The sequence below is a fragment of the Dermacentor andersoni genome, chromosome 6, assembly GCF_023375885.2.
Source record: "Dermacentor andersoni chromosome 6, qqDerAnde1_hic_scaffold, whole genome shotgun sequence".
Classification (NCBI taxonomy): Eukaryota; Metazoa; Arthropoda; class Arachnida; order Ixodida; family Ixodidae; genus Dermacentor; species Dermacentor andersoni.
Genome location: NC_092819.1, coordinates 174,139,289 through 174,157,170, shown reverse-complemented (window position 1 = coordinate 174,157,170; position 17,882 = coordinate 174,139,289). Strand labels below are relative to the sequence as shown.

General features: G+C 43.9%; 1 protein-coding gene across 1 annotated transcript in view; it reads right to left on the bottom strand.

The window, feature by feature from the left end:
- Positions 1-17,882, bottom strand: part of MAPk-Ak2 (MAP kinase-activated protein kinase 2) — a 312,260-nt gene that overhangs the window by 71,589 nt on the left and 222,789 nt on the right. The gene's annotated exons all lie outside the window — the stretch shown is intronic.

Sequence of the window (17,882 nt, the reverse complement as noted above, 5' to 3'; positions counted from 1 at the left end):
GCAACTGACCATTGCGGCGGTCAGACCTGTGACACAGCAGATGATGCTAAGAATCTCTGGGTCCGGACAGGCCACCATTGGAATCTGAACCTGGCAACTTTAACACTAGAATGTTATCTAGTGAGAGGCAAGTCTAGTAGTGCTATTAGAAGAATTACTGGGCAGCAAAAGGGATATAATAGGGCTCAGTGAGGTTAGGAGGACAAAAGAAACATATACAGTGCTAAAAAGTGGGCACGTCTTGTGCTACCGGGGTATGCGGAGAGATGAAAACTAGGAGCCAGATTCCTGATTAATAAGGATATAGCTGGTAACATACAGGAATTCTATAGCATTAACGAGAGGGTGGCATGTCTTGTTGTGAAACTTAATAAGAGGTACAAATTGAAGGTCGTACCGGCCTACGCCCGTACATCCAGTCACGATGACCAGGAAGTCGAAAGCTTCTATGAAGACGTGGAATCAGCGATGAATAAAGTCAATACAAAATTCACTATACTGATGGGCAACTTCAATGCCAGGGTAGGCAAGAAGCAGGCTGGAGACAAGTCAGCAGGGGAATATGGCACAGGTTCTAGGAATAGCAGGGGAGAGTTATTACAGTAAAAACTCGTCAAATCATGCCCGCTTACATAGTAGTTTCATTTTAAAAGTAGTAAAGACAAATCCCTGACTCAGCCGCAAATGAACATAATGTGTTTTCAACCCGCATAAACCATACCAGCTTATTGCGTACGCATCGGTTAACACGCAGTGTTTCCACTTTTCGTCGTGCAAACACGGCTGTGCGTCGTCTCCTTCAGGTGGCCCGGCAGAACAACAAACAGAGATTGGCACAACGACCTCCAAGCGCACTGCGCATTTGCGCGTGAAGCCACATCAACACCAAGATCATTTCAGCGCTGTGCCAGAGAGCGCGTCATGCCGAAACTTGGATAAAAAAGATGCCGGGTGCTTAGCATAGAAGAAAAATTTGACATTGTTCGTGCTGTCGAATGTGACGCGAAAAGTCGGCGCTCGCACGCCACATGGGTCTACTGTTGACTACAGTTAATGGCATTTGGAATGTGAAGAAGTTGCTCGGCAGCACTGCTGCGACCGCGAAGAGATGTCGGCTATGAGGTCCGACTTTTCACCATTGTTGCCTCTGTTGTTGCTGAAGTGTCGCCTAGCAACAGTGATAAGGCCAACACAGAAAGCAACAGCACGAGCAATTCAGGCCCGACAGTGGCAGAAGCTATGCGTTACGTCAGCCTCATGAATGCACTCGTTGCGACGAGAACAGCACCCCGCAATAAAAAGGCGCCCTGCGACTTCTGCAACACTACCGCGCCTGTGCACAAAGAATATGCAGCGCCAACGAGGAATCTGCCATGCGAGTGTTTGCCGAGAAGAGGGCACTGGCTAAAAAGCTGGCTCACAGCTTCAGCAAGTTTGAGGCCGCTGTCATCGCTGCTAGGCCGCCACAGCATCAAACGGAAATAACACGTTTGTCGTGCAAAGTACATAAATACTGCATATATTTTCCCCTTTCATCGCACTCTCTCCGAGTTCCGTTTTTGACAGGTAAGTGGGCAATCTCATACTTCAGTTAAGCAGTACTAATGTTTAGTACATACTTTTTCCGAGCTCCGGCCAACTACGGTTTAACAAGGTTTTACTGTAGTAGAGTTTGCAGAACGGAATAATATGCAGACAATGAATACCTTCTTCTGCAAGTGGGATAGCCGAAAGTGGACGTGGAGGAGCCCGAATGGCGAGACTAGAAATGAAATAGACTTCATACTCTGTGCTGAACCCTGGCATCACACAAGATGTCGACGTGCTCGGCAAGGTGCGCTGCAGTGACCATAGGATGGTAAGATGTGAAATTAGCCTTGACTTGATGAGGGAGTGGAAGAAACTGGTACATAAGAAGCCGATCAATGAGTTAGCGGTAAGAGGAAAAATAGAGGAATTCCGGATGAAGCTACAGAAAAGATATTTGGCTTTTACTCAGGAAGAGGACCTTGGTGTTGAAGCAATGAACAACAATCTTATGGGCATTATTAAGGAGTGTCCAATAGAAGTCAGTGGTAACTTCATTAGACAGGATACCAGTAAGCTATCGCAGGAGACGAAAGATCTGATTAAGAAATGCCAATGTATGAAAGCCTCCAACCCTACAGCTAGAATAGAACTGACAGAACTTTCCAAGTTAATCAACAAGCGTAAGACAGCTGACATAAGGAAGTGTAAAATCGACAGAATTGAGCATGCTCTCAGGAACGGAGGAAGCCTAAAAGCAATGACGAAGAAAGTAGGAATAGGCAAGAATCAGATGTATGCATTAAGAGACAAAGCCAGCAACATCATTACTGATATGGGTGAGATAGTTCAAGTGGCTGAGGAGTTCTATAGAGATTTATACAGTATCAGTGGCACCCACGATGATAATGGAAGAGAGAACAGTCTAGAGGAATTCGACATTCCATAAGTAACGCCGGAAGAAATAAAGAAAGCCTTGGGAGCTATGCAAAGGGGAAGGCAGCTGGGGAGGATCAGGTAACAGCAGATTTGTTGAAGGATGGTGGGCAGATTGTTCTAGAAAAACTGGCCACCCAGTATATGCAATGCCTCATTACCTCGAGCGTACTGGAATCTTGGAAGAATGCCAACAAAATCTTAATCCATAAGAAAGGGGACGCCAATGACTTGAAAAATTATAGACCGATCAGCTTACTGTCCGTTGCCTACAAAGTATTTACTAAGGTAATCGCAAATAGAATCAGGAATACCTTAGACTTCTGTCAACCAAAGGACCAGGCAGGATTCCGTAAAGGCTACTCAACAATAGACCATATTCACACCATCAATCAGGTCATAGAGAAATGTGTGGAATATAACCAACCCTTATATATAGCTTTCATTGATTACGAGAAAGCGTTTGATTCAGTCGAAACCTCAGCAGTCATGGAGGCATTATGGAATCGGTGTAGACGAGCCGTATGTAAAAATACTGAAAGATATCCACAGCGGCTCCACAGCCGCCGTAGTCCTCCACAAAGAAAGCACAAAATCCCCATAAAGAAAGGCATCAGGCAGGAAGATACCATCTCTCCAATGCTATTCACAGCGTGTTTACAGGAGGTATTCAGAGACCTGGATTGGGAAGAATTGGGGATAAGAGTTAATGGAGAATACTTTAATAATTTGCGATTCGCTGATGATATTGCCTTGTTTAGTAACTCGGAACCAACTGCAATGCACGCTCACTGACCTGGAGAGGCAAAGGAAGGGTGGGTCTAAAAATAATCTACAGAAAACTAAAGTATTGTTTAACAGTCTCAGAAGAGAACAGCAGTTTACGATAGGTAGTGAGGCACTGGAAGTGGTAAGGGAATAATACATCTACTTAGGACAGGTAGTGACTCCGGATCCAGATCATGAGACTGAAATAATCAGAAGAATAAGCATGGGCTGGGGTGCGTTTGGCAGGCATTCTCAGATCATGAACAGCAGGTTGCCGTTATCCCTCAAGAGAAAAGTTTATTACAGCTGTGTCTTACCAGTACTCACGTACGGGGCAGAAACCTGGAGGCTTACAAAAAGGGTTTTACTTAAATTGGGCACGACGCAACGAGCTATGGAAAGAAAAATTATGGGTGTAATCTTAAGGAATAAGAAAAAAGCAGATTGGATGAGGGAACAAATGCGAGTTAATGACATCTTAGTTGAAATCAAGAAAAAGAAATGGGCATGCGCAGGACATGTAATCAGGAGGGAAGATAACCGACGGTCATTAAGGGTTACAGACTGGATTCAAAGAGAAGGGAAGCGTAGCAGGGGGCGGCAGAAAGTTGGGTGGGCGGATGAGATTAAGAAGTTTAAAAGGACAACATGGCCACAATTAGCACTTGACTGGGGTAGTTGGAGAAGTATGGGAAAGGCCTTTGCCTAGCAGTGGGCGTAGCCAGGCTGATGATGATGATGATTACAGGAACACAATCTAAATGTGCAGGAAAAAAGAAAGGGATTCCTTGCTTTAAGTTGTAGCCAATGTGGCTGCACTCTGCTACTGGAAAAAAGCCTCAATAATTGCTAAGCACGCAAGCGATAGTACAAGGCTGATAATTGGAGCCACAGCTATTGTTAAAAGCAATAGCGTCAACAAACCTCTGTTGCCTTATCTGAAAAGGTACTCGTTTACCTGGAATGCGGAGGAGATGGTATGCTGTGTTAATCTACACAGAAATTGGAAATGTTCCTTTTGCTTTGCCAAGCGTGGTTCAACAGATGTGATTATGATCACGTGAGCGTATGTATATATGTGTATCACATGAAAATAAAGTTTAGTTGGAAGTCAGCGCTTGTGTCCATCAGGCCTTTTCATCCTTTGTCTACTGTCGCACTCTGCACGGCATAGATTACCAACCATCCCAGTCTCACACGTTGCTTCAGTCATTGCAAAGCAGGCGGTGGTTGATGGTGTACCAAATTTCCGTCTTCAAAACCTTGAGCAGGCCAACGGTCTTCTGGCGGTGACTGGCGACAGTATCACGGTAGTATGGGGCCCTCATGGGAGCTCAGAGGCAGGCGGCGGACTTTTAGCTGAGGCCGCAGTGGTTCAGGAGCCCCTAGTGACTGCTGGATTTCTTCGTGGACAATGTTGGTAATTGATGCAACTTCACGTTGCAATGAAGGGAACATTTTGCGTAATTCAGACACAAGGGCCTTGATAATCCCACACAGGTCGTAGAAAGAGAGTGCCTGGGCTTCTTAGCAGTCTCGCATCAAGAAACGATTGTATTGCCTGGTGTACATTTCCAGCATCTTCTTAATTGATGATGCCTCAGCTAGAAATTCTTCTGCTGCCTTAGGCGAGTTATGCATCAGTCCAGCGAAGAGCTCTTGCTTTACAACATACATAAAGAAACAAACTTTCTTCTCTTCAGACATGTCAGTGTGGGCGTGGCAGAATAGGCGAGCGATAATCTCGGTGAAGATAGCGACATTCCCATTTGGTTGCTGGATCCAGGTTTCCCGCAAAGTTTCAACTCGCTCCTTGAGTGTGACGCTTCTGAAGGTCTGTAGCTGTGAAACAGGTCCCAAATTGTTAAAGTGGATTCCCGATGCTCGATACACATCCTGGTGGTGATTTCTAATGAAAAAAAGACATGCCACAGCTCTTCAAAATTACAGTTGTTAAGCATAGCCGTCCTTTTGTACTTTTCCAGCCAGCTTTCCGGGTCCTCGATTGATGATCTACAGAAGGTCGGCGGCTCTCATCGTGGCTGCTGACTTGGTCTTTACCTTTCTGGTCTACTCAGGTAGAGGTACGGGCTCTTGGGTCAGATTTTGTAGACTGCAGCTAGCTCAATCGTCTGGCTTGATGTTGCCATTGTCTTGAGGGTTTGGGCTTGGTTCACGGCTTGACGAGGTCGTCCAGTAAGTGAACGCAAAAGCACCTCTATCATATTTAACACTGTTGTGATGGTGAAGAATTAAACCGTAGCCCAACGACCAGTCACAAAACCAACTCTTCAATGGGTGAACCTGTGCCTATAAAAACAAGTTATACTCAGGCAGAACGGCAGTGACGAGCACATGTGTGCATCATTGAAATTTGATATATGGGTCAGCTAAGTCGGCAATTCGTAAATTACATGTTGATAATTCCAGTGTAATCGCCGGTGCTCATATGCCTTCCAGAATGTACAACAGTATGTGTGTCACGCATGCAATCTCAAACAAGGTTTGGTGACAACATAGATAACATATAGAATCGCCTACAGCAATCGAGAATGTTCCGACACACGCGGGCACGCCTTATGCCGAGCTATAGATTTAAGTAGCGACTACAGTGACGGGGCCCGGCACTTTAACCTATGCACTACAGTGACGGGGCCCGGCACTTTAACATCTACACTACAGAGACAGGGTCCAGCTCTTTAACCACATTGACATATGACAAAAATATGAACATATATATGGACATGTTGATATAAGAATGATAATCGAGGTCCCATGACCATGATCGTATATGACTCGTAGCGCGTAGCTTGTGGAGAAATGTTTAGGAATTTTTCCCAGAATAAGAAGACAACAAAAGAAATATTACTTAGTGTTTGAAACAATACAAGTTGTTAGGCTTACATGAGAAAATACTCAAGCATGACAAAAGGAATTGTGCATGCAGGAGAGCCCCAGACTTGGAACTTTGCGAAATCACAAAAATAGAATGCTCCATTTCCTGTCACATAAAACGTTTTCCCAAGAAAACTAGAGCATTTCATGCAAAGCTAAGGGTTATTCCTTTGTGTCAACACATTCGCCCATCACATATAAAAATTCTATAGAAAACAAAAAAATGGTAATGAGACTTTAATTAGCATAATCTGAACACACCCATATTGAGAAAACTTTGCATAATTTTGAAAATTTCGCACAATTCCGACAAAACCATACCTTACTTTTTGGCGCAGTTGTGACAGACACACATCTAAAGTGCAGCCACTTCAGGCACACGTCACACCCAATGGCGTTATCATGAACCCTTTCTCACCTATCTCAACTCTGTCGCCCAGAACTGCTGAAGAAACTTTCTCAGGGGCGACTTCAATTTCTTTTTCACCAATCTTGTGTCCCCTGATAGCCTTTGAAGACATGGAACAACATACCCTCCAAAAAAAAAGCACAAAATTTCGGCAAAGCACTACAATCGTTTTTATTAACTATAAACCACTGATTTGGTGCCTGTATTCTTGCTTTGCGTTCTCTTCTTTGCAGTTTGATAATCTATGTAACTGGTGATAATTTCCCCCTTTTTTTATCTCTTTTCTTCTAGTTTATCATTAAACAGGGAATCACATATCTTTGCCATGACCGTCATATCTTTGCCATGACCGTTTAAGAGGGACCCTCCTAAATTTTTTTTTTCTTGAAACACTTGCAATTTTTTTTCCTCTGTTATTTATGGCCACTCATGTGCAGGTCATAAACTACCCGGATTCTCCAGTTAAGTGCTATGTGTGCGGTTTAACCAAGCTCAGATTGGTCAGCTTTGAGTGATCGAAGAAGGCACCACTTTAGGTTAAATGAGGCATACAACTCCCGTCTCCCTAGTGCTTAGGCTGACTGCGTTGCCAGAAAAACTACGAGGTCAGGTACCTACCCCCATTCCCTCCTTCTCACTAGCTCTAGTATAATCACTGTCCAAAACTGTAGAAAGGATGAAGAAACTACTGAGAGCCGTCAAGGTCGCCTGCTTTGTACGAATCTCAACGCAATAGTGCGACTGAACATTCTGAATAGCCACCCAAGAACACGAGTGTTCGGACGACAAGAGACAAGCAGACGCGACGAGCGGATCATACGACACTCGGGGCCTCTTGGTAAGCGCTGAAAAACTTTTCCCTTTTTTATTTTTACACACAAGTGTTAAGCGCTGTTCAAATTTAGCAAAAATGTATTGTGTACCTAGGCGCGCTCAAGTCCGCATGCATGCGTAAGATGCAGGAAGCAAGAGGCTAGGGCAACCGAGAATTGACACTATGTCGTGCAACCTATACCGATCAGCAAAAACCCACAGAGGGCGGACAAACTGCCTAGCCACCTGCGGCATTATCTTACTGAGCTATGTCTTATGCTCGGTTGTGGTAGTCGGAAGTTCAAATCTGCCCCCCTATTTCTTTTTCTTTTTTTCTCTCTTTCTTTAACAATGGTGTATCTGCGTATGACATCCTCCAGTGCACTACATCTGCAGGCTAGGAGTGGCGCCTGACATCGGCGAAAGATGCCGAGAGTGAGTGGGGCTATACTAATCCAGGTACAACCAAATTAGGAAGGCCCACTAAGCTTGAACAAAGACACTCCTTCACCAGAATAGGAATTGGCCTCCTTGTTGTAGTGTTTGGCCACAACCTCCCGAATGAAAGGGCCCTCAGTCCCCAGTGGCTGCAGAGCACCTGACCAAGGCGGCAGTCAGACTTGCAACACAGCAGAGGGTGCTAAGAATGTCTGGGTCCGGACAGGCCGCCAATGGAAACTGACCCTTGGAACGTTCAACACCCGAACCCTCTCAAGTGAGGCAAGCTTAGCAGGACTCTTCGAAGAACTATCAGACATTGTTTGGGATATTATCGGCCTTAGTGAGAATAGAAGACCTGGTGAGGCTTACACATTGCTGAATGATGGCCACGTCTTCTGCCATAGAGGTCTCCCGGATAAGAAGCAATAGGGGGTAGGATTCCTAATCCATAAAGACATAGCGGGCAACATTGATGAATTCTACAGCATCGAAGAGAGGGTAGCAGTAGTCGTAATCAAACTCAATAAAAGGTATAAATTAAAGATAGTACAAACCTATGCTCCAACGTCCAGTCACGACGATGAGGAAGTAGATCAGTTTTATGAAGATGTTGGATTAGCGATGAGAAAAGTGCAAACGCAGTACTGTATACAGTAGTAATGGGGGACTTCAATGCAAAAGTGTGGAAAAAGCAGGCGGGTGAACAAGCAATTAGCAACTACGGTGTCGATTCTAGAAACGCTAGAGGAGAGATGCTGGTAGAATTCGCAGAAAGGAATAAGCTGAGAATAATGAACACTTTATTCAAGAAACATAGCAACAGAAAATGGGCCTGGGAAAGCCCCAATGGTGAAACAAGAAATGAAATTGGTTTTATACTTTCTGACGATCCCAGCATAGTGCAGGATGTTCAAGTAATAGGTAGGGTGAAATCTAGTGATCATAGGTTAGTGAGGGCCAGCCAGGATTCACCTCAATTTAAACAGATAAAGAGTAAAATTGCACAAGAAAAACAGGTCAACTTAGAGACAGTAAGGGTAAAAGCAGACAAATTTAGGCTGGTACTTGCAAACAAATATGCAGCCTTAGAACAAAGAGATGATGATGATGGCATAGAGGTAATGAATGAAACCGTAACGAGGCTGGCTTCCGAGGGAGCAATTGAAATGGGAGGCAAGGCACGAAGGCAATCAGTAGGCAAGCTCTCCCAAGTAACAAAGGACCTAATAAAGAAACGACAAAGAATGAAGGTGTCCAACTCGAGAGATAATGTAGAATTTGCAGAACTGACAAAACTGATCAACAAGGCGAAAATAAGTGATATTCGAAACTATAACGTGAGAAAGACTGAAGAAGCTGTAAAAAATGGACACAGCCTGAAATCAGTGAGAAGGAAACTTCGCATGGGACAAACCAAGATGTATGTACCAAAAGATAAGCAGGGTAATATCATCAGCAATCTCGAAGATATAGTAAAAGCAGCGGAAGAATTTTGTACTGACCTTTACAGTACCCAGACAACTGAGGAGCGCTCTATTCAAAACAATAATGAACAGTATACAGAAACTCCTCCTAAAACTAGAGATGAGGTCAGAAAGGCCTTGCAAGGCATGAAACGGGGAAAAGCAGCAGGAGAAGATGGAATAACAGTTGATTTAATCAAAGATGGAGGAGACCTAATGCTCGGAAAACTGGCCGCTCTCTATATGAAGTGTTTATTGAGTGCAAGGGTCCCAGAAAACTGGAAGAATGCAAACATTATACTAATCATCAAAAAGGGCGACATTAAAGCACTAAAAAATTATAGGCCCATTAGCTTACTCCCAGTGTCATATAAAATATTTACCAATATAGTCTCCAATAGAATAAGGACAACACTGGAATTTAGTCAACCAAGGGAGCAGGCTGGCTTCAGGAAAGGGTACTCTACAGTGGATCACATCCATGTCATTAACCAGGTTATCGAGAATTCCGCAGAGTACAATAAACCTCTCTATATGGCTTTCATAGATTATAAGAAAGCATATAATTCAGTAGAGATACCAGCAGTCATAGAGGCATTGCATAATCAAGGAGTACAGACCGCTTACGTAAATACACTAGAAAATATCTACAGAGATTCCACAGGCACCTTAATTCTACACAAGAAAAGTAGGAAGATACCTATAAAGAAAGGGGTCAGACAAGAAGACACAATCTCTCCAATGTTATTCACTGCGTGCTTAGAAGTATTCAAGCTATTAAACTGGGAAGGCTTCGGAGTAAAGATAGACGGCGAATACCTCAACGCCACGCGCAGCGGTGGCGTAGAGGTAGAACACCCACCTCGCGTGCGAGAGGTCCGTGGTTCGAATCCCGGTGCCGCGCAATTTTCCACCGGATTAAAAAAAAAAATATCTGCGTGTTGATAAAATTGCATAAACAGGCCTGGAGTGTGGCCTGATCCCGGTGACCAGAACCGGTAACGCACTCCCTCACCAGAGCAGGATTGCCCACCCTGGTGCAGTACTTGGCCACAACCTCCTGTATGAACACAACAATCAAACCCTGGCCCTCAGTCCACAGCAGCTGCGAAGCAACTGACCACGGCGGCGGTCAGACCTGCGACGCTGCAGAGGGTGCTAAGAATCCCTGGCTCCGGACAGGCCGCCATTGGAATATGAACCTGGCAACGTTTAACGCTAGAAGGTTATCTAGTGAGGCGAGTCTAGCAGTGCTATTGGAAGAATTAGAGGGCAGTAAATGGGATATAATAGGGCTCAGTGAAGTTAGGAGGCCAAAAGAAGCACATACAGTGCTAAAAAGCGGGCACATCCTGTGCTACAGGGGCTTAGCGGAGAGACGAGAACTAGGAGTCGCATTCCTGATTAATAAGAATATAGCTGGTAACATACAGGAATTCTATAGCATTAACGAGAGGGTGGCAGGCCTTGTTGTGAAACTTAATAAGAGGTACAAAATGAAGGTTATACAGGTAAATCCAGTCACGATGACAAGGAAGTCGAAAGCTTCTATGAAGACGTGGAATCGGCGATGCGTAAAGTCAAAACAAAATACACTATACTGATGGGCGACCTCAATGCCAAGGTAGGCAAGAAGCAGGCTGGAGACAAGGCAGTGGGCGAATATGGCATAGGCACTAGGAATAGCAGGGGAGAGTTATTAGTAGAGTTTGCGGAACAAAATAATATGCGGATAATAAATAACTTCTTCCGCGAGCGGGATAGCCGAAAGTGGACATGGAGGAGCCCGAACGGTGAGACTAGAAATGAAATAGACTTCATACTCTGCGCTAACCCTGGCATCATACAAGATGTGGACGTGCTCGGCAAGGTGAGCTGCAGTGACCACAGGATGGTAAGAACTCGAATTAGCCTAGACCTGAGGAGGGAACGGAAGAAACTGGTACATAAGAAGCCGATCAATGAGTTAGCGGTAAGAGGGAAAATAGAGGAATTCCAGATCAAGCTACAGAACAGGTATTCGACTTTAACTCAGGAAGAGGACCTTAGCGTTGAAGCAATGAACGACAATCTTGTGGGCATCATTAAGGAGTGTGCAAGAATCAGATGTATTGGTGTATTGATGTATCAATTGGCAAGAATCAGATGTATGCATTAAGAGACAAAGCCGGCAATGTCATTACTAATATGGATGAGACAGTTCAAGTGGCTGAGGAGTTCTATAGAGATTTATACAGTACCAGTGGCATCCACGACGATAATGGAAGAGAGAATAGTCTAGAGGAATTCGAAATCCCTCAGGTAACGCCGGAAGAAGTAAAGAAAGCCTTGGGAGCTATGCAAAGGGGGAAGGCAGCTCGGAAGGATCAGGTAACAGCAGACTTGTTGAAGGATGGGGGGCAGATTGTTCTAGAAAAACTGGCCACCCTCTATACGCAATGCCTCATGACTTCGAGCGTACCGGAATCTTGGAAAAATGCTAACATAATCCTAATCCATAAGAAAGGGGACGCCAAAGACTTGAAAAATTATAGACCGGTCAGCTTACTGTCCGTTGCCTACAAAGTTTTTACTAAGGTAATTGCAAATAGAATCAGGAACACCTTAGACTTCCGTCAACCAAAGGACCAGGCAGGATTCCATAAGGGCTACTCAACAATAGACCATATTCACTTCACTTCACTTCACTTTATTTCCTTAAAGACCCTCATGTGAGGGTATTACATAAGGGGTGGGACACATATAGGTTAACAACAGTATACAGAAAAAATTTGATCGAGTTATACAAACAAAAATGATTATTGTGATGCAAGCGCACGCGTAATTCGGTTAAGGAACATAGATGGGCATGTGATGGCAGCAAGCTCTTGGGGAAGGCCGTTCCAGTCGCAAGCAGTCCGGGGGAAGAATGACGAAGCAAAAGTTTTTATGTGTGCTCGTGGTCGAGACACCTGCTGCTGATGTCCGGTGCGAAGAGAGAAACGTGGTGGGGGAGGGCAGATGTACGGTTCCTGTGATAGCTCGGAATAAAAGAAATTATGAAATAAGCCTAAACTAGAAATGTGGCAACGATGTGCAAGAGTAGGTAGGTTGGACTGCGATTTCAGGGATGATATGCTGATATCAAAAGAGTACGAGGAATGAATGAATCTAGTTGCCCTGTTTTGAACTGATTCAAGTAAATTAGCAAGGTATACTTATTTCGGGGACCAGATGGGCGATGCGTATTCTAATTTTGATCGAACTAGTGATTTGTATGCGAGTAGCTTAACATGCAGGGGGGCAGAGTGGAGATGACGTTTTAAGAAGCCAAGCATTTTGTTAGCAGATGAAATAATATTCGCGATATGGCTATTCCACTTAAGATCATGACTAAGATGAACACCGAGATATTTATATGATTGGACAGGGTCGATAGGAACGTTAGAGATAGTGTAGTGAAACAGGAGAGGATTACTGTGACGGTGGAAAGATATATATTTGCATATGTTTATATTAAGTGTCACTAGCCAGTCGTTGCACCAGTTTTGTACCAGATTTAGGTTATTTTGTAGGGATTGTTGGTTAAAGGTGTCAGTAACTGTTTTGTAAATAACGCAATCGTCGGCAAACATCCGAATAGGGCAATCTAATTTCTGAGGTAGGTTGTTAATATAAATTAAAAACAAAAGAGCCCCTATGACGGATCCTTGGGGCACCCCTGTGGAAACTGGTAGTAAGTTAGTGAGTCAAGAATTCTTTTATTCATGCTAGTATGTCACAATGCAAATTTAGGCTGGAAAGTTTCAGAAATAGGCGGTTATGGGGTACCTTGTCAAATGCCTTAGCACAGTCGAGGAAGATTGCGTCAGTTTGGAGGTTAGCGTCAAGGTTGGCATGCAGGTCGTGAACGAAAATGGCTAGTTGAGTCTCACAGGAGTAACCTTTACGAAATCCATGCTGTGATGAATGAAAGAAATTATTTGAGTCCAGAAACTGCATTGTTAAAGAGTAAATGACGTGTTCCATGAGCTTGCAGGGTATGCTGGTAAGTGATATGGGGCGGTAGTTAAGTGGTGAATCTTTTTTACCCGACTTGTGGACTGGGACGACCTTCCCCACTTTCCAGTCGTGGGGTATGATACCTGTAGAAATGGACTGCGAGAATAGCAAGCATAAAAACTTGGCAGACGTGCGGCGAGTGTTTTTCAAAACCTTTGTGTTGATTTCATCAATGCCGGTAGATGAAGAAAGTTTTAACTTATCTATAAGAAGGGATATGCTGGTTTCTGAGAACGTAACGGCTGGCATTGCAATTGTGGTGTCACTGGCTGTCATGAGGGGGCGGTGGTTTTTGTTCTTCAGTGAATACAGATGCGAAGGCAGAATTAAATATGTTAGCGCACTCAACGTCTGAGATAACACGTCCAGAATCGTCAGTCAGTGTAACAACGCGCGAAGATTGGGGGTTTAAAAGCTGCCAGAATTTAGTCGGGTTATCTGTAAGTATGTTTGCCAAATCGATGTGGTAAAAGGAACGTTTAGCGTCTTTTACTGCGACCAAATACGCCTCTTCAGCAGCGTAATATTTTTCCCATGCGCAGTCTATTCTGCTCAGTTTAGCACTACAGAAAAGGTGTTTGTTTTTATTTTCTAAACTTCCCAGAGTCTTGGTGAACCATGGCTTGTGGTGGTTAGCGCGGAAGCTGCATTCGGGAATAGATTTATTAGTCAATTCATTCATTTTATGTTTAAACATTGACCAGTTTGTGTGGATGTCTTGTTCGTCAAATGACCTCTGATATGACGAAAAAAAGGCCTCCAATTCCGCGTTGAAGGCCTCATAGTTTCCTTTGTTGTAGAGAGAAATTGTTTTTTGGCAAGTTTCTTTTGTTACTGGGGTGAAGTTAAAGCATGCATGAATGACTTTATGATTGCTGATTTCACGGAGATAAGTAATAGCGTTGAGGCTGTCGGGGTGGCTAGATAGTATGAGGTCAAGAATGTTAGCAGTATCTCCGGTGATGCGTGTAGGCTGGGTTACTAGTTGGGCTAGGTTAAAAGTTAAGCAGACATCCATAAATTCGCGGGATTCATCCTGTCTAAAAATAGGATAATTAGGGACACACCAATCTATGCCAGGATAGTTAAAATCCCCAAAAAGAAGAATGTGTGCCTTAGGGTGTCTATTTTTAAGTTCGATTAAAATGTTGTGCAGTTTACGGGGGAATTCGGGGCTATTATGAGGGGGTCTATAACAAACGCCAATCAATATAGATACTGGTGTGGCGCGACAAAGGAGCCATAATATTTTAAGGTCTGATGAGATGTTGATGTGGGAACACTGTAGCTTATTGCTTGTAGCAATAAGGACGCCACCCCCTCGAGAGTTTGTGCGATCAGTGCGGAAAAGATTAAATTTAGGTAGCTTACAAAGAACACTATTCACACTATCAATCAGGTGATAGAAAAATGTGCGGAATATAACCAACCTTTATATATAGCTTTCATTGATTACGAGAAAGCGTTTCATTCAGTCGAAACCTCAGCAGTCATGGAGGCATTGCGGAATCAGGGTGTAGACGAGCCGTATGTAAAAATGCTGAAAGATATCTATAGCAGCTCCACAGCCACCGTAGTCCTCCATAAAGAAAGCAACAAAATCCCAATAAAGAAAGGCATCAGGCAGGGAGATACGATCTCTCCAATGCTATACAGAGCGTGTTTACAGGAGGTATTCAGAGACCTGGATTGGGAACAATTGGGGATAAGAGTTAATGGAGAATACCTTAGTAACTTGCGATTCGCTGATGATATTGCCTTGCTTAGTAACTCAGAGGACCAACTGCAATGCATGCTCACTGACCTGGAGAGGCAAAGCAGAAGGGTGGGTGTGAAAATTAATCTGCAGAAAACTAAAGTAATGTTTAACAGTCTCGGAAGAGAACAGCAGTTTACGATAGGTAGTGAGGCACTGGAAGTGGTAAGGGAATATATCTACTTAGGACAGGTAGCGACTGCGGATCCGGATCATGAAACTGAAATAATCAGAAGAATAAGAATGGGCTGGGGTGCGTTTGGCAGGCATTCTCAGATCATGAACAGCAGGTTGCCATTATCCCTCAAGAGAAAAGTTTATAACAGCTGTGTCTTACCAGTACTCACGTACGGGGCAGAAACCTGGAGGCTTACGAAAAGGGTTCTACTTAAATTGAGGACGACGCAATGAGCTATGGAAAGAAGAATGATAGGTGTAATGTTAAGGGATAAGAAAAGAGCAGATTGGGTGAGGGAACAAATGCGAGTTAATGATATCTTAGTTGAAATCAAGGAAAAGAAATGGTCATGGGCAGGACACGTAATGAGGAGGAAAGATAACCGATGGTCATTAAGAGTTACGGAATGGATTCCAAGGGAAGGGAAGCGTAGCAGAGGGCGGCAGAAAGTTAGGTGGGCGGATGAGATTAAGAAGTTTGCAGGGACAACATGGCCACAATTAGTACATGACCGGGGTTGTTGGAGAAGTATGGGAGAGGCCTTTGCCCTGCAGTGGGCATAACCAGGCTGATTATGATGATGATGATGATGATGACCTCAACAACCTTCTGTTTGCCAATGACATTGTTCTATTCAGCAACAATGCAGATGAGTTACAACAAATGATTGAGGACCTTAACAGGGAGAGTGTAAGAGTGGGACTGAAGGTTAATATGCAGAATACAAAGATAATTATAAATAACCTGGCAAGAGTTCAAGATTGCAAGTCAGCCTCTAGAGCCTGTGGAGGAGTACGTTTACCTAGGTCAACTAATCACAGGGAACCCAGACCATGAGAAGGAAATTCACAGAAGAATAAAAATGGGTTGGATCGCATATGGCAGACATCATGAGCTCCTGAATGGGAGCTTACCGTTATCATTGAAAAGGAAAGTTTACAATCAGTGCATTTTACCGGTGCTGACATACGGTGCAGAGACTTGGAGGCTGACAAAGAAGCTTGAGAACAAATTAAGGACTGCGCAAAGAGGGATGGGACGAAGAATTCTAGGCATAACTTTAGGAGACAGAAAGAGAGCAGTTTGGATCAGAGAGCAAACGGACATAGATAATATTCTAATAGACATTAAGAGAAAAAAATGGCGCTGGGCAGGGCATGTAATGCGCAGACTAGATAACCGTTGGACCATTAGGGTAACAGAATGGGTACCAAGAGAAGGGAAGCGCAATAGAGGACGGCAGAAAACTTGATGGAGTGACAAAATTAGAAAATTTGCAGGTGCTATTTGGAATCAGTTGGCGCAGGACAGGGGTAATTGGAGATCGCAGGGAGAGCCGTTCGTCCTGCAGTGGACATAAATAGGCTGATGATGATGATAATTTTTATGCATGCTGTAAAAAAATTCATTTTTTTTTCTGTTTTTAATGGGCTAATGTGTTGCATTCATCCTCTGCATTGATCCCCCTATGCTTGTACCGAATGTGTATTATATTTCGCATCCGGACCCATCCACTAGCCTGCGGCTATTGGGTCCAACAGTCTTTTGCGTATGCACTGTAACACCTATGATGATGATAATAAAGAAAGAAAGAAAGGAAGTTTACTGGAATGGGAAGGGAACGATACAAAGCGCATTAAAAAAAAGGCATGGCATGTGTTGATGCTTGTGTAACCCCAGACAATGAATACTGTACTGGATTAAGAAAAAGAAGCAGCGGGTAATTGCTCGCTTAGAAGACCGATAAGCATCCAGTGCGATGCAACTTGAGAAATAATAATATTGAAGCTTCGAAGACTTTAGAAGAAAGGAAAAAGAAAACACTGAATCATCGCGACACCACAGCACAAGTTGCCATAGAGACGTCAAAGTCCCTAGCTATAACGAAATTATTTTTTAACAGCTCTGATAGTGCACTGCAACAATGGTTGCTTGCGTATGGTCAAATGCTCATATACTGCGGCATAAAGCTCATGGTACGGTGCGAAAACGCTCTCACAGCGAAAGCGAAACATTGTGCACGGACATGCATGCAGACGCGCAGTCGGTCACCACGAATCCGTGCAATTGCTGCATTGAAGCTTCATTCTGTGACGCTCCATTTGGTTTACAGATGGCCCACTATAAGAACATATTTCACATAGCTTTCTCTCAGCAATTGCTACCTTTAACGCAAGAAACCGGTTCGGGGCAATCGATCGCGGCGAATGTGTGCAATGTCCCAGCTTACCACACGTAGTAGGTAAAGAGATAGCGTCTGTAAACCATTCTGTGCCTTCTGTTTGTCTTAGATTATTAAATTAAAGGTAAGATGATTCTGTCATTTCAAGAGTACTTGCAAAAATGTCCAGGAGAGCTCCTGCATAGTATGTTTATTTAGCGCCGATAGCCAAACCTATGCAGAGTGCGGTGCGTTATCCCTCAGACTACACAAGTATGGCGCTTCCGACAGATCGCGGCTCCATAAGTCCTCTCCCCCAATACCGACATTGTTATAGTGACGGCCCCGTCGCTACAGTGTTGTTAAAGTGACGGGCCCCGTCACTGTAGTGCTGATGCTAAAATGCCGGGCCCCGTCACTGTAGTGCAGATGTTAAAGTACCGGGCCCCGTCACTGTAGCCATTACCATAGATTTAACAGCTTTTAGCAGGTGA